General features: G+C 39.7%; 1 long non-coding RNA gene across 2 annotated transcripts in view; it reads left to right on the plus strand.

Annotated features, from left to right (window-relative positions):
- LOC309348275 overlaps positions 1–21,350 on the plus strand; it is a 158,372-nt gene that overhangs the window by 134,481 nt on the left and 2,541 nt on the right. The window contains exon 4 of one of the 2 annotated variants that reach the window (XR_014159321.1): positions 15,987–16,112. The exons of the other annotated variant lie outside the window; for it this stretch is intronic. This is a non-coding gene — a long non-coding RNA (uncharacterized lncRNA). The remainder of the gene's footprint in view (positions 1–15,986; positions 16,113–21,350) is intronic. 2 annotated transcript variants of the gene reach the window in all.

Below are 21,350 nucleotides of genomic sequence, written 5' to 3' on the forward strand. Positions count from 1 at the left end.
CTCAACACATCCTTGTACCCATGTTCCATAAGACTGGAGTGATATTGTCTGATTAAAAATCATATACTTCATAAAACAACATTTTCAAAAAAATTCACTAGCTGCAAAATGTGTACATTTTTTTTAGTTGTTTTAGAACCTGTCCTTTGAGCATAATTAGATGAATGGTGAAATGGCAATGTATTGTGAGTGCTTATCTACTTTTAAAATTTTTTCATATATGATCTGTTTTTTTACTTTTTTATTCTCTTTTTGTTCCCTTTTTCTTTATTCTGATATCTTACATTTCATTTCACTGTGTTATCATGAATAGCATTTTATAGAGGTATAAATAACTGTAAATATGAAAAGAGACAAAATATTCTCTAATTCCTTTTCCTTGGATAGATGTATTTGTTTTTCTCTTTTGTATTTTCTTTTGTTGTGATTATGTATGTATTTTAACTTGTATTGAATAAAAATTTATTTAAAAAAAATAGATGAATGGTGGTGATGATGATGATAATGAAGATGAAGATGAAGATGATAATGATGATGATGATAATAATAATAATAATAATAATAATAATAATAATAATAATAATAATATCAAATCAGTGTTTTCCTCATACAAACACTCTTGGCTAGTTTCTTTGCCAGCTGTTTTTGAAAGCCTGTATTTTTGAAGACTATGTATTAACATGGCCAATTGGATCTCTGCAAGAAATAGTTTCTGAACCCATTTCCCCATTCTCAATCTTTTGCACATTAAAGTACAGAATCGTCTTTGTTTTATTTAAACATGGAGTTAAAAGAAGGCTCTTTCCCCTCTAGCTACAGCATTCGACCATAGTTTAGCAATGATCAAAGAGATGCTGGTGGTCTAAAGCCTGGATTGTTCTATTTTCCCAGTTGTCAACACTTGCCTAGCATATCCTATCGCCCAATTCTGGGTTGTTGTTTTTCTCAGTAGAAATTTTGCATACAAAGCAAGAAATGTAGCTTGTGGTTAGGGAATAATACCATTCTTTTTAACCATCCTCAGTCAGCTATTTCAGTCTTAAGCAACCACATTTCAACATTGTTTGCATGGGCATGTTATGACATATATACATGGATAACTTAAAACTGATTTTAATATATTAAATTGGTTTATTCCCCCCCCCACACACTTCTTTTCCACAAAGCACATAGTTAAAACTAGAAATAATATAAATAGTTAAAACTGCTGAATTTGTTCTCACAAGATGTACTTGTGGCCACCAATCTCAATGGTTTTAAATATGAATTCGACCATGAGGATACAACTGCCAATGGTTGCTAGTTATGATGACTGTGCTCTAATTCCACTATCAAAGACTGTATGCTTCTGTATACTAGTTTCTGAGAATCACAGGTATGGACACTCCTGTTGTATTCAGGTCCTCCCTGCAGGGTTCCCATAAGTTTCTGGTTGGCGACTGTGAGAACAGGATGTAGGACTAGATGGTCTGATCCAGCAGCTGCTCTTGCGTTATTATCAATGGTTGATGTTTGAGACTTTTTATTGGGGATAATGGATGGGTTTTGAGTTACAGCTTTATTTTATACGCACTTAGCTGATGCAAGGAGTAGCACTCAACTAAATCTTTACTCAGAATAGACACACTGAAATTAATGAGCATAATTAAGTTAGATCCATTAATTTCAGTTGGTCTGCTCTGAGTACAACTTAGTTGAAGACCACCCGTGGTGTTTTAACCTTTCAACTAATGATGTCCGGTTGGTGTTCCCCTCCCCTCCTGATTTCTGCACCCACTTTTTTCATTGTGACATGCAGCTGTAGCAACACAATTATGCTGGCATTGTACATTACAAAATATATTATGTTCATACAATGTTGCATTGGGGTTTCTTCCAGTTGTTACCTGGGAAGCTCAGTGGGGTGTGTGGGAAGGATTGGCCTGTAAATCTACATTTGTTTTTTTTCTTTTAAGAACTGCAGTGGTTGTTTTTTGTTGGGGGGGGCTTGGACAATATAAAATTGGAAGGGGCAAAATACATGTAGCACAATCATTCACTTGTTGAACTGCAGGTAATTCTAAATGTTTGTAAATAGAAACAACCATTGTTGACCCATCATTAGCAACATTCACTCATTTCTCCATTCATCATTCCAACATGTCTGAAAGTGGAAGGTCAACTGACTTCTGCCTCTCTATTACAGTGGTACCTCGGGTTAAGTACTTAATTCGTTCCGGAGGTCCGTTCTTAACCTGAAACTGTTCTTAACCTGAAGCACCATTTTAGCTAATGGGTCCTCCTGCTGCTGCTGCTGCCGCGCCGCCGGAGCACGATTTCTGTTCTCATCCTGAAGCAAAGTTCTTAACCCAAGGTACTATTTCTGGGTTAGCGGAGTCTGTAACCTGAAGCGTAGGTAACCCAAGGTACCACTGTAATGAAACTTCCACTATTTAAGGAAGAGTTAGTTTTAATATATGCCTTGAAGAGTAGGTAAATATGTGCATTTGGGGACTAAGTTTGGAGCAGATGCCTCTTTGGGTACTTTAAACTATCCAAGCCTGGATAGCTCAGGTGGTTAGAGCATGGTGCTGATAATGCCAAGGTTGCAGGTTTGATCCCTGGATGGGACAGTTGCATATTCCTGCATTGCAGGGGTTTGGACTAGGCAATCCACAGGTTCCCTTCCGACTCTACAGTTCTATGATTTCTACAATCCTTTTTTTCAAGATAGGCTCTCCATCTGCAGTGTACTTGTTTTTTGTTTTGGTTTTGGTTTTAATCCACATACTGGGTGATTGTCAGAAGAAAAACTCTGTCAAGCAGTGGCTTATTTAAAGGGAAACACAGCTTCTTCCAACATGTATTGTAGTTGTCCAGTTAAGAAACCATAGCCCTTTTATAACCAGAGTGATTCTAGAACTGAGCAAGCCAGACAGTTTGAAGGTGGAGCCAAACCATAGCAAAGCAAGCCAACAATTTGAGTCAGGTCGGTGAAGCTGACTAAGTGCATATGAGTGCTCAAAAGAAAATACATCATTGATATATGAGGTCACTGCGACCGCCAGATGAGAATGCCAGAACAGGCTCCCTGCCTTGGCTCTGCTGTGCTCAAGCATATGCAAAGCAGAGTCTTGGGCCAGATTTTCAGCATTGAACGTGATCTGGGCTTTCTTCAATGTGAGAACCTTGCATGGATGTGTGGGGTAAACAGCTTGCATTTCATAGACCCTAATGTACGAAACAGCAGCCAAGTAATGAGACTCCACAGCTTACAAGTTTGATTCCACTAAATTTATGTATCCCTTGGGTATCATGAGAACAACTGACTTGCCAAAATAGCTGGCATATTCAAACCCAAGCCCTATGGTTTTCTTAGTACATTCTAAAGGCCTGATCCTATTACCTGCTATACTAGCTAAGTAAATGTTAAGGATCTGGTGTACAGCAGCTGCTATAAGACTAGAACGATGTCATGCTCTATGTATATCATTGCAGTGCCATACTAACTTGACCCACTGTCGTGATCGCTTAATGGCAATCCCTTAAAGGGAGGAAGAATCTCAAATTGTTTCAGTAGAGTGTATCATCAAATATTCAGATATACCAAGAACCTTAAAAATTGCAACTCTGAATACTTTTGTCTTTTCAAATATGGGAATGCTATGAGCTTTGCCAACAGTAGGTTGTGTGTAATATTAAAATTAGATCATGAACCTTAGACATTACAGTTATGGAGACTTATTTGTCCTCTCAAACGCAGGATTGTTATCAACATTGCTAATATATATTCATCAGTGTGATCTTAATGTCAGCTTAGGATAGATTCCCATGCTTCATTGCTGAGATGGTATGGACCTCCCACACAATTGAAGCCACTTTTGTTTTCATTTGGGAAGCCACTGGTTTCAAAGCAGTCCTATGTCGGTGGGGGGGGGGCAGAATTCTATGTTTGCCTATAATAAACCGGCATTTTACTTAGTAGAGCTAAGAAACCCAACTGAGTAACAAAAATACTGGTTATGGTGGTTTACAATTAGCACTGAGGCAACCCTAAAGTCTCTTACCATCTAACACATTTCGGAATAAGACTGATGTTTTCATTGACTTCAAGATAAATGAAACTAACAAGTCCAATTTGGCAAAGTATTGTCAGATTTTTAAAAGCCTCAAGCATAAGAGCTGTTGGGATCTGGGCTTGTGACTTGCAAGTTATTGCTAACATTAGCTATGTTAATCATTTCACTCTTGAGAAAATGACAGGAGGGAGAACTTTGGCTGATCTTTTGAGTTTTTATAAATCCCTGTTGGTTTTGCAGTCCCCTCTCTAGATGTATAATTACCCGCCTGGCTCCTATTTCGGTATTGTTTTATTGTTTACTCTTCTTTAGTTCAAGTCACCAAATCTGAGCAAAACATTGCCTCCTGTTGTGTTGCAAGCTTTAAAAAAGGTCAGATTTGCAGGAGCAGGGAAGCTTTGAATTACTTGCTGGTGTTTAAAGATGATATAGGAGAAAAGATCATTTCAAAGCCTCTTGCTGTGCGTTTCTTAATTAAAATTCTTTCTAAAATATAAATGTGGGGAGAAGGGAGGAGTAGGACAGACTGACTTCTCTTATTTGTTGAGTTTGATTTTTTAAATCATAATGCAGTTTTGATCATTTATGCTGCAAATATTGGTGCAAAGGAATGGCAAGTACAATAATCAACAACTAACTTAGCACCAGATGTGATCCTGCACTCAAAGGCAGCTTTGCAGACAAAGAGGAAACTGAAGTTCTATATTCAACCCAGCTTATAGTTCCATGGATTTCAACAGGAAAGAGTTAAGCATATGTTTAGCAGCTCACTGAGCATATTAGGACTTAAATGTGCTTAAATCATACAAATTCCTGTGTATTCCAATGTGGTCTTCCAATCCTGCAATTCCTCATTTACATAGTATGTATTTGCAATGATTTAGTTAAGAGGAGTAAATTTATTCAATAAATAGAGCCTAATGTCAGGAACAAATGACCTCTACCATGGTGATTTTTTTCCAGCTACATATCCCTTGCATCTGCTGACCTGCTAGAACAAAGCTTTCCAAGCTAGGGCTTAGGGACCTATTTCCATATATGCTCTATCTTTTTTCCATATGGTTTACAAAGTGCCTCTGAGCAATTTGAACACAATGCATAATGTTGCAGGGGGTAGCCGAGTCTGGGTTCTCGACCATTGACTTTTGGTCTCCAATAAGTGTTAAGCGAAGACAATGAAGTATGGTGATCATTGGCCAGGGAGTGGGGGAAGAATACAGCTTTGTAATCCTCCCAGAGCATAGCATATCTGTGTCAAATCTATGTGTGTAGTATGGCAGAGTGAGAGCACATAGAGGATGGTAGCTGACTAAACTATACTCCAAGTAGACCCATTCAAACAAATGGACTTAAGGTAATCATTACTAACTTAAGTCCACTGGTTTCAATGGATCTAAGTATGCCTTAATTGGATGCCAGCCATAAAATCCATTATAGTAATACAGAGAACAGATAAAATCCAAACATATTCAGAGGAGATTTTATCAGCTGTGTTAAGCAAATACATTTCTTGCCTGGTTCTAGGAAAAAGCAAATTTAAAGGCAAAACCCTAAGCAGCCTAACAATGGCTTTCACTCATGTGTAAAATTTGCAAAGGCCACCTGTCAAATCTCTGGTGGAAAACAGTATTTTTTAAAAAACATGGTAGCTGGCTGGTTGCCATATTGAAATATTGAAGTGTCTGAGAATTTGTGAGTCTTTCTTCAAAGAGTATCCTTCACCTCTTCAGTAACTAACAAATGTGCTGGCTAATAGGTATGAAGACAGCAGGCAATCACAGGTTCTTATTGACAATAGTTAATTTTACCTTCAAAAAAAAGTTCACTTTTTCACCTTAAATAGTCATCACTGATTGTCTGTGATATACACATACACCATGTACATATGATTAATATAAATGTATTGTATGAATTCCTTCCCTCACTCAAGCCTACAATTTGCTAAGCAGATCAGTAACATTTATTTGATTATATCCACTTTGAATTTTGTGCACAAAAGTGTATAGGCAAAAGTAACAATAATAATTCCTCCACATTACTGTACTCTTTCTCTGAGCTCTTCTGATGCCTACAAAAAAAAGTTCTTGTTTAGGCATGGCTAACCAGATTTGTAAACCTGACATGTTTTTTAATCTGTAATTTTAGCTTGTAGTGTCATTTTAACTGTTGATTTTATTGACAAATTTAATGTTCATTTTATATTATTTATAAACTGCTTAGAGGTTGGGTTTACAATTAAGAGGTATACACATTTGCTTACATGAAATAAAATAAATAAATTACATTTGCCTGCTAGAGGCAACTTAACTTCATTTAATTTAATGCATTTATAAATGTAGATCATTGCTGTATGTTGTTTGAGGATAAAAGGGAATTAATATTTACTATGGCAAACCTGTTGTCAGGGGTTCAGGGAGAGAGACGCAGAGTGAGGGGGAAGGATTCCAGACTGACGAGGAAGAGGATGACAATGACCCAAGATTGTCCATGAGTCCGTCCAGTGAATCGGAGGACTCCCAAAAGGGAGCCCCTCTGGTCAAGCCAAGGGGAGCTAGAGGGGGAAGCAGTCAGGAGCAGGGAAAGGAAGGGGGAACCCCCAGTGGGAGTTGGAGAGCGAGACCGGCTGCTCCGCTGGAACGGAGTGAGGGGGGAGGAGTGACCAGTGTGTCAGAAGGAGCAGAACAGGAAGCAGAGAGGGGAAGGAGATCAGGGCAAAACGTGCTGCCGGAAGGGGAGGAAAGTAGTATTGAGGGCAATGTAACTGTCGAAAGGAAGGTCAAGAGCAACGTAAGCGCGCCAAGTTCAAAATGGGAGGCGCGCGGAAATGAAGAGAGTCCTGGGGAGGAGCCTGGTCCCAAAGCCCGAAGGAGGGGGGAGGAGGTGGCAGAGGATTCAGCCTCGGGAGAGTCCCGAAGGGAGAGAACACAGGGGGGCAGAAAGACCCTGCGGAAAAGGAAAGAGAGAAAGAGGTGGACCAGTACAAGCCTCTTAAACTGGTGTCGAGGGGGGAGCGAGTCAGAGGGGACTTCAGCGGTCTAAGGGTAACAGACGTAGGGTCACGGACCTCGGATCTAAAGCTACTGATGTTCTTGAATAAAAGCTTTTGTACATAAGCTGGAGTGGACTTTGGTCTCTTGTGAGCTGGGGCCACGGGTGACTCTGACACCTGTCATTATTTAAAGTAATAAGTCATATTTAAAACACAATCTTATAGCCAGCTGTAGAGCCATAGGTTTCAGCAAAAGCCCTGCGGTGCCAGGAGAAAGCCAGATATGCTGCCACCATGACAGATACACCAGCAGAACTGCTCAGATACACTGGGAAGAGTCATATGGGAAGAGATACATATGGGAAGAGTCATGGTTGTGTCATGGGCAACACATGGTGTGTCTGTTTGTGAGAGGAAGCAGACCATATTCTATACTCCTTCAGTTCACTGCCATATATGGTGCAACTTCGCAGCAATCATTTCTCCATCCACAGTGTAACTTTCCATCAGAATGGACACAAAGCACTTCCTCTCATGTTTGTTCACCATGCTTCTCATGCCGTGAGTGTTCCCACACTTGGGCAAGCTTGAGAAGCCCCAGCCTACTTCCCAACAGCAGGAGGGAGCAAGCTTTCTCCATCTTTACCTGGCAGTCTTTGCCTTCTCTACAGCTCCAAGTACCTCAGCAGGACCAAACTCAAAAGCCCTTCCCACCCTTTCCAGCTCCAGACTTGGAACTGGGGAAGGAAACAGGACATTGCCCCTGGCCGCATGTTTTGTCTTGGTTGCTGGGCCATCAAAAGCACTGCTGTTATCATCGGCACATGTTGATGCCTATGGATTTCTGCCAAGCTACAGCCTACATAGCTTGGACTGCTCACTTAGCACACACACTCTCTCACCATTTTGGTGTGCTCAGTCACATGGAGGACAGTAGGTGTTCCGCAACACTCCCAAACATCCACGCGGTCCCATAGTATCATAAGAACTTTTGTTCCTAGACTGACATGACTCTGAATGCTTCCAGGACCTTTGCTAACCCCATGAACATTCTGACATTTTAATAAATAAATAGAGAGCAGAGACAGCAGTGGGTTTCCCTGGCTCTCCATTTATTTATTCCACACCGACCAACATAAGGTTTACTCGCAAGTAAAGCGAGCGCAAGTTGTGGGCTTACTGTACTTACTGAACTATGGAAACTACTAATTGTTCATGAACTTAGTATGTATAAAGTACACTGCTACAATATATCATTTTTATGGGGTGCAAACCACTTTGGGTAGAGTAATTAGGAAGGTTATTTATAAAATGAAATTAAGTAAATAGGACCCACCAGAGGTACGTGGCAATTCGTCTCCAGTTTTGGGTAAACAGATTTATCTGCTGAATTCATCAGCTTGATTTTGCCTATTTCTAGCATTTTCATCTCTATTTATACTTCCTGTGCAATTTCTTATATTTGAAATATTGACTTGGTGAAACAAACTTCCAGATGGGTGTGAAATTCTGGACAGGCCAAGGCCTGGCAGTGAAACTCTGCCCTCAAGTGGAACCATTAAAAAAGACTTGGCTAAATGAACAGTCCATATGACAATTTTCTTTTCTTAATGTCCCTTACCCATCCAGAGACAGCAGACTTTGAGAAGTTTAAGCAATACGTGGGAAAGTGACAACTTTGTAATATAGTACATCTCTACCAAGGTCATTGAGGATGTCCGATAACAAACAAACAATAATCACCAAGGTTTCTGAACCAAAAATAAAGAAATCCCCCCCTGCTCACATTTGCTCTTCTTTCTGCTTTTATACTATGAATTTATGTCTCCTACAACAGAAAAAAACCTATTGTTCAAACTGTTGGTGTTCTCTGTGCAGTGTATATGAACTACAGATTAAGACTTTAGTATTGTGGAAAGTAATTTTATCTGTAATACTTTCAATTTATTTATATATGTTCTATAATCCAGTTTTCAGTTTGGCAAACAGTATTATTTTTTACTGCCTTTTCCCTTTAAAAATGCCATTCACTATGTATTCTGCTATCAAGAGCATCGTTCCAGTGCTGCTACTATTTTTTGTGCTTGCATTCATACTATAAAGCATATTTAAAGCACATTTCTCTCTCCCCCAAATATCCTGGGAACTGTAGTTTGTTAAAGCTGGGAACTGTAGCTCTATGATAGATAAACTACAGTTCCTAGGATTCTTTGGGGGAAGTCGGGTGCTTTAAATGTATGGTGCTATGTACAACTGCCAGTATATCAGAAGCTGCTGTCATCTCTGTGTCGCTGCCCCCTGTGGTGAACAACTGGAAATTTCTTGACAGAAAGGAGTATACAGTAAAAGACTTCCTTTTTCAGCAGATCCTTGTTTGATTGAGAAGACCTACCTGAGCTTTAAGTGTGTTTCTGGCCCTGCTTTTTTTAAAGGGAGTTACTCCTGGCTTGTTCTACAGGTCTTGCATTCAGGTTTGCTTTCTGGTGCTGATTACTCATCAGTTCTGACCACTGTCTTGTTTCATGGCTGCTCCTAACTCATCTATAGCCTGGCCCTAACATGGATCAACCCTATACATGCCTGAAGTAACTCCCATTGAGCTCAGATTTTCAGAGTTCAGGTTTGATATTTATCCTCATATTATTTTAAAAGATGCTCTGAATACACTTTAGTCATAGCTGTCAACTTTTCCCTTTCCTTGCTAGGAATCCTATTCGGAATAAGGGAATTTCTCTTAAAAAAAGGGAAAAGTTGACAGATATGACTTATGTGCTGTATAAATACTTAGTATGGTTATCCTTTTAGGTTCCATGATTGCACACACCAAACAAATCCTTTGAGTTCTACTAATCCCCACCACCTTTTAGACTGTGATGTCACAGTGCTGGGAATCTCAGCCAATGAGATTCCATGTACCTCCACCCTCCCACCTTTCTCCCTGTCACTTAACCAGCTTTCCTCTTCCTAGTTTTTCCCTGTCTGTCCCACCTGCAGGAACATATCACTCCTGACTAGTATTTGCCAACTTGAATTTACTGCTGCACCACTAATCGCCGTAAACATTTGTACAGTATACCAAAATGGGATGCTGGTCTTCTGGAATGTGTCCAAAAGCTTGGCATCATCTGATAGATGTTTCAACCCAACCCCATAATGCACCTGACAGTTGGGTATTATTTTATCAGTGTAAGAGGAAATTATTTCCTAAACCCAGCAATAAGGATTGTTGCCTCTTTGTTTTTCTCTCTAGCCTGGTGTACTTGCAGATACTATTCTTGTACCCTCCTACATATCTAATCCTATTTTTAATCTTACAAAGCTGTTTGCCTTTCTAATATCCTGTAGCAGGATATTAACTAGACTTTATTGTCTGCTGGTGTAGTTTTGAATGCTCAGAAGCTTGTCAAGTAACCTGAAATAACTCAGAATGAGCAGCAGAAAGCAAAGAGCCACCCCTCCACCGCTCTCTAAATGCCATCACCACCCTTTTCACTATAGTCATAAAGAAACAGGATGTTGATTTTATTAGCACTGGATTTTTTCATAGATATAATCTGTTTTAGCAGCTAAATGTCTACACAGTTGCTTTGGAGCAAAGCTGGAAAACAAGAAAATGTAGTGAAGCTCAGAGAGGGAAAAGCAAAAGGAGGGAAAATACATAGCAGTGGGTGAGGAAAGCTACATCAAATTCTTGCAGTTTTATTCACCCTACATGTTCTTTTTAAAATATATTTATTTATTTGCAAATTTAACAAAGAAAAAAGAAGAAAAGGGGAGAATAATGCTGTAGAAACAACAAAAGAAAGAAAAAGCAGTATGTGAATAATACCTATAATAAAAACAAAACAACAAGCATAATCTATCTTCAACCTGTTTTATCTTCAAATCTGGATTACATTAATTTAGTGTGAGCATATGGGTCAAATTGAAAGTGATGAGCACCAGTCTATGCAATATCTCTCTAGCTGCAAAAACTGAAGGTGTTATAAATCCTTTCGTTTTATTATTCACAGACCCTGTCATCCAAATAAAGGTGTTAAATAAACCATCTCTAAAATTACCCAAGCTGGCTAATTCACAAGAGAAACTTGCCAACCTTACATGCTAACAAATATGCCTTTTGATAGAAATTAAGACCTAGAAAACTAAAGCAGCCTTCTGATACTGGCAGCAGCATTCTCTTAAGTGAAAAACAAGGCAGAGAAATACCCCAAATAAATTTCCTAAATGTCCCATTAACCTTTTGAAAACATATATAATTAATATATAATGAAATACCATTTAGTATATATTATTCATGGCAGAATATTATTCTTAAGTGTATTAACCTTACCCTAGTACTAAATTTAAGTGATACCCATTTTCCAGATTACTGGAAACCCCCTGAATCAACACACTCAACTCCCCGGCTCAGAAGCTGTATCAGAAATTATAGGGAAGGCAGTACAAAGTCAATTCACTTGTCTCCTACCTCATGCATGAACCAAAAAGGGAAGATGCCATAACACATTCATTGTGATACCCAAGTGGGAGATCCCACTGAACCCCAAAACACCTACAGTCAGGGAGAAGTGTGATTGGTTATCAGCACCATCAATGGAGACAGCAGACTGTGATCTATGGATTGGTCTTTAGAAGGGCAGGTTTGTCCAGAAATTCATTTGGGCCCCGTGCTGCAAACTTTTCAGCAGGCTTTAAAAGCTCATTTATTTTGGATCACCCTCTCTTAAATAAAGCCTTCATTATTACAGAGCTTTATTAAGATGGATGGCTTTTCTATGCCTGCAGGAATGTTTATGTTGTTTTATTTGTTTTAGCTGGCCTCTGTTTTAAAGGATTGTTAATATCACAGCTATTGTAAGTTTCTTTTTCTATGTGGTTTTTTTAATACTGTGTGAGCTGCCTTGAGGCGACCTATAAATAATTCTATAAATAAAAATATAAACACTCTGCATCAGAGCCCATACAAATTAAACACACAAAACTAGGCAACACACACACACACACACAAGTCTGGTATACCTCCTCTAGCAATGGTTGTGCCTTCCTAAGAAGGCTTGTCTCATGCTCTGAGAGCCCAGGCCCATATCTATATTAGAACACCAGGCAACGGCAGCATGGTGGAAAACTAGGCATAGCTGGAGTGAATGGGTTTGGGACATAGGTCACCTTTACTCTAGAAATACAGTTTGAGTAGACTGGATCAGTAGCGGAAGAAAATATGCCTGGTTTGGCACCATTACAGGACTGTATTCAGGGCTCGAAGTCTATATAGGTGGATCTACACTCATGGTTTATAACGTTAAGAAAAGGGTTAAGGAACAATGTAATGGACACATTATGTTTTGCTGGTAATGTTAATAATGTGTTATTAAAATACAGTCGTACCTCGGAAGTCGAACAGAATCTGTTCCAGAAGTCCGTTTGACTTCCAAAACATTCAACTTCCCAAACACGGCTTCTGATTGGCTGCAGGAAGCTCCTACAGCCAACCAGAAACCGCAGAAGCCCCGTTGGACATTTGGCTTCCAAAAGAACGTTTGAAAACCGGAACACTCACGTCCGGTTTTCGATCGTTTGGGAGCTAAAACATTCGACTCCCAAGGCGTTTGGGAGCAAAGATACAACTATAATGCGTTATTAAAATGTAACACCAGAGGGCACTGCAGAGCAACCACGAACCAGGCAGTAAAGGAAACTGATGTTTTGAAGGAACATTTAAGATAAGGCACATTTTTTTGGCAGTATTCCTGTGATGTTTTAGAACGATATAGCTAATATAGTTCTAATAACATTAAAAGGGTCATTGTAGATACAGCCTAGGTTACCAGCCAGGGGCAGTAATGTAGGGTGTATAGGGTGTGTGGTGCATGAAGGGCCTACAGGTTCTTAAGTGGTCCCCCAAATACAGAAATCTTAAATTATCATATAAAATAATTTCATTGAATATGACAGTTATATGATAAAGTTTGTTTATATTTTTATTCTCTGAAATTAAAAAATCCAAAACATTCTCTTGCTAAGCTTCTATGATATCTGCATAGTTTTAATGCTCTTTAAAAAAACCCTATACCTATTCCTGTTGCCATAGTAAGTTTCCAAACTTAACATTGATTTGAGACATGCTTTAGGTACATAACCATTCAAGAAGGCTTTCAGGAATAGCTGTGAACATGTTTGGTTGTGAATTTTCTTTGAAAAAGTCAAAAGTTGTCAATGTTTAAAAAAATGAAAATAGATCTTTAACACATCAATTAATATTATCTATAAAGATTCATATATGAGCACTTTGATGATACATGCTTCATATTTCATTTCATTTCTTCTTCTCATAATTAATGTTTCATCTCCAGTCAGAAGTTATGTAATTGGATGCTGGTGTACAATCAAACTAAATTGGGAGAATACCTCTAGGAATGGATGCTATGTGACAATATACTGTTTTTACAGAGGGGGGGGGGGAACATGGCTGTCCCTAAATCTTGTCTGTCAGGGATGGACATGAGCAAGAGCTACATTCCTACAAGTGCTCCCAGGCTATAGAAGGCAAAGTGTCACTTGGGGAACATCTTCTCACCAATTGACTCCCTGCCAATTGACTGGTAGTACGACACAAGAATCACTATGGATGGAGGATGACTGTCAGTTGACAATGCCAGAAAGCTGTTGCTTCCTGGGGTCTGCCCTGGTTCCCACCTCAAGTGTGATGATTGTGGCTCTTAGCTGGTAGTAAGAAAGAGATCTTTATTCTGGAAACATGATACAGGCTCAGCACCAAGCATTAAGTTATAACAACTTCAAACTTCTGACTAGGCAACAAAAGGGCTTGATTGGGCAGAATAGAAACAGAGCTTAAAATTCAAGAGTCGAAGGAGTTCAGGACTACACAGGAGCTATGGAGCTATCCCAATAGATTTCAACACCCACCCGCCAAGCTTTCAAAGGCGAAGTATGGCAAGGTTATTTGTGAAATCCCTGTGCTAGGGTGGAAGCTTGCAGGCATGCGCTGCACTTGGGAAGGGGAACCTGTCCCCACCTGAGGAGGTGTTGCCGGGTCCAAGGCAACAAGGCTGAGTCCTTTCTTTTCAACTCCTGTTCATCCATCCTGAGAAAGCTGGTTGTTGTCCTCCTTAGCCCCCAATGAGGCTTTCTACTTTCCAGGAGGGAAGGGGAGAGCTGGGCTCTGAGTACTAGATTTGGAGAATGGTGAGGACTTCTCTCTTCTGTTCCAGTACTTTCTATCTTGAAATTCGAAAGTAAGTTGAGAGCAAGTGCTTCCACCCAGACTGGATAAGAGCAATAATTCCCTGCATTGGACTCTGCCCTCAGTCACTGTCACACCCATTTCATTATCCATCATTTGGGTCCTTGCCTTCTATTGCCAAACTGTTTGGGGATTTAATGAAGCTGTGGCCTATTTCCATTCCAGTGCTGGGTGTTGTCTCTCTTTATTCTTTTCCAAGCCCGTTGCGAGCACCAACTCTTTTTACAAACCACTGTCAACCAATCCCTAAGTTGAGAGAGAAAGAGAGACGTATATGCCATTTCCCAATCTCCACCCTAGAACCACACAATGTAATTGATTTTAGAAAGCAGAAAACCATATTTTAGAGCAAGTGAAGATCCAAATAGCAAGAAAGAGTTGTCAGAGGATAAAATTCTGTAAAACTCTTTGCCAAGTGTATCTGGTTGTTGCTTACCTCCCACTCTCTGTATGTTGATTATCTGATCCAAGCATGCTTTAGACTCCTTCATCTCTGGCATCCTTCCAGCACAAGAAACTCCTCCGTTTACAGATAATCTGACATTCCCAGCCTTAATTTTTCTCATGAAACAGTCACAAAAATGCAGATAATCTTAGGTAAAATAATAACCGCTCAGAGAAAAACAAATGCATGTAAGGCTACTTAATAAGGTTTGAAGACATACGCACATGCAGTATCTAGAATACTTTTAATCTAGCATTATTCATACAATTTCTTCTGGAGTAATTGTATCTACTGGTCTTATGTCCAATGAAGCCACCAATTTTGCCACACATGACACCAGATGGGCAGAGGCTAACATGGCGTTCTACATTAGACAAGTGAGGCAGAGCCACATGCATGCTTAGTACCACTGCACCACCTAAAACGATATTATACTTCCACTTACAACAGTTTTCTGTCTGGAGCACTTACTGATATAAAAAGCTGCTATGAAATGCTATGTTAGATATTGGGTTGTATCAAATGAAATTCTACACAGGGTTGACCATTGAAAATAATCGATGAAAACTAGGCATGCCTATTAATTTCAGTGGGTCTACTCTGTGTCCTTAGCTACCTCTTATATGTCACTAATAGTGTACCTTGGAGTATATAACTGGGCCATGAGTTCATAGTGTTAAAGATAATGTTTGGGAAACTATTGTCCCATCTTGTTAGTTGTTGCTTATAGGACCAATGGAATAACAGGACTCACTTCTCACAGACTCACTAATAGCTTGGCTACTGATGGCTGTTTTGAAAATAAGTGTGCTAAGATGTGGGGAGGGGAGAGCAAGAGGAAGAAAGGAGATGCATTTCTGAGACCATACTGCTTTTCTTAAAATGTAATGGAAGGAAGGAGCCCTCATCTTCCTGGATCTGAAGCACTATGGTCCTTAATGAGAAGCATAAATAGAAGCATTTTTGCTAACCACCAAATTAGAAACAAATGTGTAGCCCCGAAGGAGGGTTTTTCTTTGAGGGGGGGTTACCATGTGGTCTGATCTTTATGTACCAATCATTGCCTGCAGCATATAATAAAGTATATTTAACTCTTTAGAAACTTGTATTAATGCCAGAAGGAAATAAAATGCCAGGGCGGCCCACTTTCATTGATGACATACATTACTTTCATGTGCTGCTTTCATGCTAGTCATTCAGAAAGGCTGAGCCTCTCTCTCTCTCTTCCAGTGGTAAATTGTCAAGTGGAACTGGAGTTTATCAACACAAATTATTTGGAGAAAAACAGAGAGCCAGACCTGGGTGGTGAAGTTACTAGCATTATTACAAGCTAAAGGAACGGCAGAGCCTGAGAAGGTGAGGGAGAAAAGACTATAAAACACATATTCGTTAACACACACACAGAGAGAGAGAGACACACACACACAACATTCAGTAACATTTCCCAGACCTTCAGTTATAGAGAATTGGTTTAACTCACAGGTGGCAAAACTAAAATATATTATTCTGCCCCACTTGATGGAAGATCCAATCTACTGAAACCTGTGGGTCTTTTTATTTCCAAACATAGCAACCCATGCATAAACACACTTTTGTTAAGCATGAGAGATTGTGCTGTTCTATAACTTCTTCTATTTCAGAAAAAAAAAGTGTGAGGGGAGGCAGGATAGGACAAACAGTATTTTTCTTTATTGGGTGGTTAGCAACCATGCCTGGCTTCATTGGGAGCTTTTAAAAATGGCTATTACTTTCAGCGTGTGTGTGATTGAAATTACAGGTTAGGAGTGAAAGATTCAGCCTCCCTCCCCACTCTGTGCACTGTGGCCCTGATAAAAACTGTCCTCTTAGCTAAAGCATCCAGGCCTGGGAGCTAATGAGGCAGTTAAAGTAGTGTCTGATTTTGCCCTTACTGTGAGCAGCCCACCTGGTTTTTCCTGTCTTTCCTGCATTTTCCTTTAAGCAACATTAAGTTTTCACGAGTGTCCAGAGCCACAACCTTGCAGATTCCCTCATAGTAGTAGAAGCTGAATGTTGGAAATTTAGGAAGTACTTCTTCACATAGCACGTAGTTGACTTATGGAACTGACTTCCACAAGATGTGGAACTTTGCTGGCTTTAAAGGGAGTTTAGCAAATTTGTAACAGATACGGCTGTCAGTGACTAATAGCCATGATAGATATGTTCTAGTACTTATGCCAGAGGCAGTATGATAAAGCTCACAAGTGGGGCAAGTGATGTTGCCCTCAGGACCTCCTTAGGGCTTCCCATATGCATCTCATTGGCCACTGTGAAAGCAGGATACTGCACTAGATGGGCCTTTGGTCTGATCTAACAGGGTTAATATTTATCAAAATACAGAAATGTATGAAGTGATTATTCTCATAGGTGTCTCTGGTGATGAGACAAGACTAGCCGAAATAAATTTAATGAATCTGAAATACCGTAATTATGGAAGCTATCTCTTCTGGGTAAATGAAGGGAGATGGATCCATGCATAATATTAATAAATCCAGCAGCTCAACTGATCTGACCTATCTAATAGCAACCGACAATGTGATTTTTTAAAAAATGTATGTGATGTTGGGCCAATCTATTATCATCAGCCTCTTTATCTCCTGTAACTCCAAGGAGCATTCCAATTAATAGCTGATAACACGTTACAGGTTTCTAGTGGATAAAACTCATTTTAGAGACAGAGGTATCCAGCCAAACAATGTGTGTGGAGGGCAGAGCAATTTTGAACAGAATTAATGAGCTTTGTCCTGTTCTTTTGGCTCAAACAACAAAGAGTTGTTTTCAGCAAAAACACGACATTCAGTTGCATTGGCTACTATGTAGGATGCCATGAAACTAACCCAGTTGCTGATTTTCTATTGTTAGTATCTTCTAAGGATGTGGCTGCATCAGCTGTTTGTCCTGGGATATACCAATAATAGCTGGTGCCATGTACAACTTAGTGTGAATGGTCTCCTTCTGCTTCTGAATTTACCTACAGGGTGAGTGAGAATTTTATTAAGAGGTGTCATCTTTTCCATAACAACTCCAGGAGTTTTCCTCACGATGTTCAGATATTGTGGGGATAATTGTCCCCTATCAGCTTGCTGCTTGAAGGAGCAAGACAGGATGTTCAGGGCCAGATTTAGGAATAGATGAACCATGCAGATGCCTGAGGCACCAAACTCAAAGGGGCACCTGTCATAGACTATCTACTTGGCTAACCATTCAACAGCTGAAACAAATAGTACAAACAGTACATCTTCACTTGTAAAGCTGGCAATACTGACCTTCATGACCAAATTTGAGTTGTTATTTCCTTTTTAATTCATGGGGAAATGTACAACATTAATGCCCATTCATCAAACAGATAATCAGATAAGTTCATACAAATAATAATAATAATTTATTATTTATACCTCGCCCATCTGAGGAGTAAAGACCACGTTTCTAGTGTACGCACATTGTGTCAAAAGTAAGCATATAATTTTTTCAGCGCCTTGTATCTCCCATTGTAGGTCATGGGTCCTTCTTCCTGTCATTGGGTAGGGTATAGAACTACAGACTTCTTAATAGTCAAACCAAATGATTACTTTTTCCATAAATCTGTTTTACCCACTAAAGCTTCAGTCCTATGAACACTTGAGAGTAATCACTATTAAGGTAGAGTCTGACCAATGTCTTCCTCACTAAGCATGCATAGGATCAAGTGGTAGGCCTGCTTACTACAATATAACCTGATGGAAGTTAATCACATTTAATTTCCCTTTAATGTGATTTAGCTCTTCTCTTTGTAAAATGTAAGTCAAAGGATAGGAAAAAGTGGATTTCAGTTATCATTTGAACACCTGTTTACACATATAGTGAAAATTCTAATCCACTTTAATATGTGAGAACAGAAGAAGGACTAGAACTAGTGACTGGAAGTTGTTCCATATTCAATATGCAGATTGCAAAATGGTAATTCTATAAATTATCATCCTTCACTGCTAAGGATGCAAATGCGAGATGACTCACTGTTGTGGGTTTCTTTTTGGCTCCTTAAGAAAATGAGGACAGCTGCTAAGAATGATGAGCAACAGTATCTTTCTCATTTTTGTGTGTGGTTTTGCATCTTTTTACAGCTGCTTTTGACATTCCACTTTGACTTGTCACTTCTTGACCACCCTGTCATATTTACAGAAATGTAGCTAAAGGTGAGAAGGGGGCAGATTCCACCCCCCTTCAATATAGGATTAGGCGTGAAACATCGTTAGGAGCTGTCAACAGCAAGGCAAAGCCCAGCATTGCACTGACACCTTCTTTCCTCCCCACCCATACCAGACAACAGGCTCCAGGAGTGTTCTTTCATTTTAATTCCACAAAATGCCCTAAAACAGATTTAGCCAACATGGTGCCTTTGGTATAATAAGTACTGCTAATATTCTGGAACCTGCTGGCCCCATTGTTGCTGATTTTGGTTTTGGTCTCCAAGGTGGGCCTTGGTTTAGCAACTTTGGTCATGACTACAGGGTACATCTGGAAGACATTTTAGTCCTAGTGTTTTATCTTTCCTGTGTTGTTTAGTAATAAGTGATATTAAAGGAAGGAGGATCCAACAATAAAATATTTCTTAACATTAGGAGTCAAATAACGAAATGTCAAACGTCTAGGATAGCGGTTCCAAAACTTTCTCCTCAAGGACCACTTCAAAATTGCAGAGGATCTTGGCAGACCACTTCATGTTTTTCCCCCCTGTTATAGCAACTGTAGCCTACTGTGCTAGATGCTGTATGATTTTTTTTGTATTTTAATTGCTTCTTTTATTTCTTATATTGTATGTTATTGTATTGCAATTTGAATTCTTTAAAATTTTCAATTTTCAGTTTGAATTCCGTAAAATTCTGGCGAGCATTTCAGGTTGCCAGATAGAACACTCTTCTTCTCCTCTCTTCATGTGCTGTTCGGAGAGTTCTCACAACACCCGCCCCCCCCCCCGCCAAGCCAAAAGGAGGGGGGCATGCAGAGGGAGGAGAGGAGGAAAGCTCCATTGCACAAGCAGAAGTCCACGTACAGGGATTATGCTGACAGGGCTCATTAGGTGAATCTCACCATATGCCTTCAGAAGAGGTGGAGTAAATTTAAAAGCTCCTTTAGACATAAGTGTCAATAGACATAAAAATGACTCCCCCACCTTCTTTATAGCCACACCTACAATGCAGGATGGAATTCTGAGTAACTGCAGCTAATCACACCATACAACTAGATGTAAAATAGACCCAGCCAGGTGTACGCTCTGTAGCTACATTGGTCCCTCCTCAGGTTTAGTGCATTTAGAGCACACAAATGGGAACTTTGGTATAAGAGTGCATGGCATGAACAAGTGGCCAGGGCTAAAATATATACAGTCATACCTTGGGTTGAGAACGTGATCTGTGCAGGAGGCACATTCGCAACCCGCAGCGTTTGCAGCCTGAAGTGCTGCGTCTGTGCACGCGTGTGATGCGATTTGGCACTCCTGCGCATGCGTGTGATATTATCTTGTGTTTTTGCGCATGCACGAACGCCGAAACCCAGAAGTAACCTGTTCCAGTACTTCCAGATTTGGCGCGGTCCACAACCTGAAAACGCGCAACCCACAGTGTTCATAACTCGAGGTACGACTCTATGCTCAAGTGCTCCTTAAGTTGAGCAAGTTGATTGCAATCACTCAAACATTCTTCTAGACTTCATGCTTCAGTTACAGCCCTCTCCATTGATAGTGTCCCTACTGGCATCTGGCAATAAGACAAGTGTGGAATGACCTGTTTTGAGGCATTGGGCAAAATACCAAAGGCTTCTTGACCTCAAGGTCAAGTCAGGCCTACAGGTTGAAAGTCTTCAGGGAAGGTATGTCAGTAAGGTCTTCTGCCAACAGCGACACAAAAATTTGTCATAAACAATTGAATAAAAAAGAATGTCATATTCTATCAATAGCTCATTGAATTAAGCAATAACCAAACTAGGAGGCACCATTCATTCTGTACAACAATAGCAGAATCCAGTAGTATTTTACTGAGGCATCACATGCCTTCAAGACTTAGCTTTTCTAAACTGCTCGGATTAATTAGTTTGCATAGACTATTCCAAGGTCGGTTAAAGATGAAATATAGGCAGGATTAACTACTTTGCACTCACTTCAGAGACATTATTTATAGCATGCAATTTTATCCTTTTCCTCCCAGGCACATGTCAGAGAAAAACACATCTTGTCATGCTTTGGCATTATCTCTCATTTTCCATTACAGTAACCAGGTGGAGATGCTTTTTATTCTGTGCCAGCAACATTGCATATCCAGAACAATTTTTCTTCCCCCCACCCAAACTTTTAAAAATGATTTCTCTGCTCAAAGGCATTTTTCTTGTAGCAATATAGTCCTCCTAACATATGCTACCCTTCTATTGAATATTCTACTCATCTGTGCTTGACAATGAAATGCAATGTGTTGTAGAAAAACTTGTTTTCCAAGTCTTGCCAGCAAAGGCAACTCAGCAGAGTGACAGCAGTTATTCAGTCATAGATTCCTCATTTATGCACTGGTCTATTTATTCATCTACTTGAGAAGCTGTTAGCCCACTTTT

Source organism: Podarcis erhardii, assembly GCF_964252035.2.
Source record: "Podarcis erhardii genome assembly, chromosome: 8".
NCBI classification, from domain to species: Eukaryota; Metazoa; Chordata; class Lepidosauria; order Squamata; family Lacertidae; genus Podarcis; species Podarcis erhardii.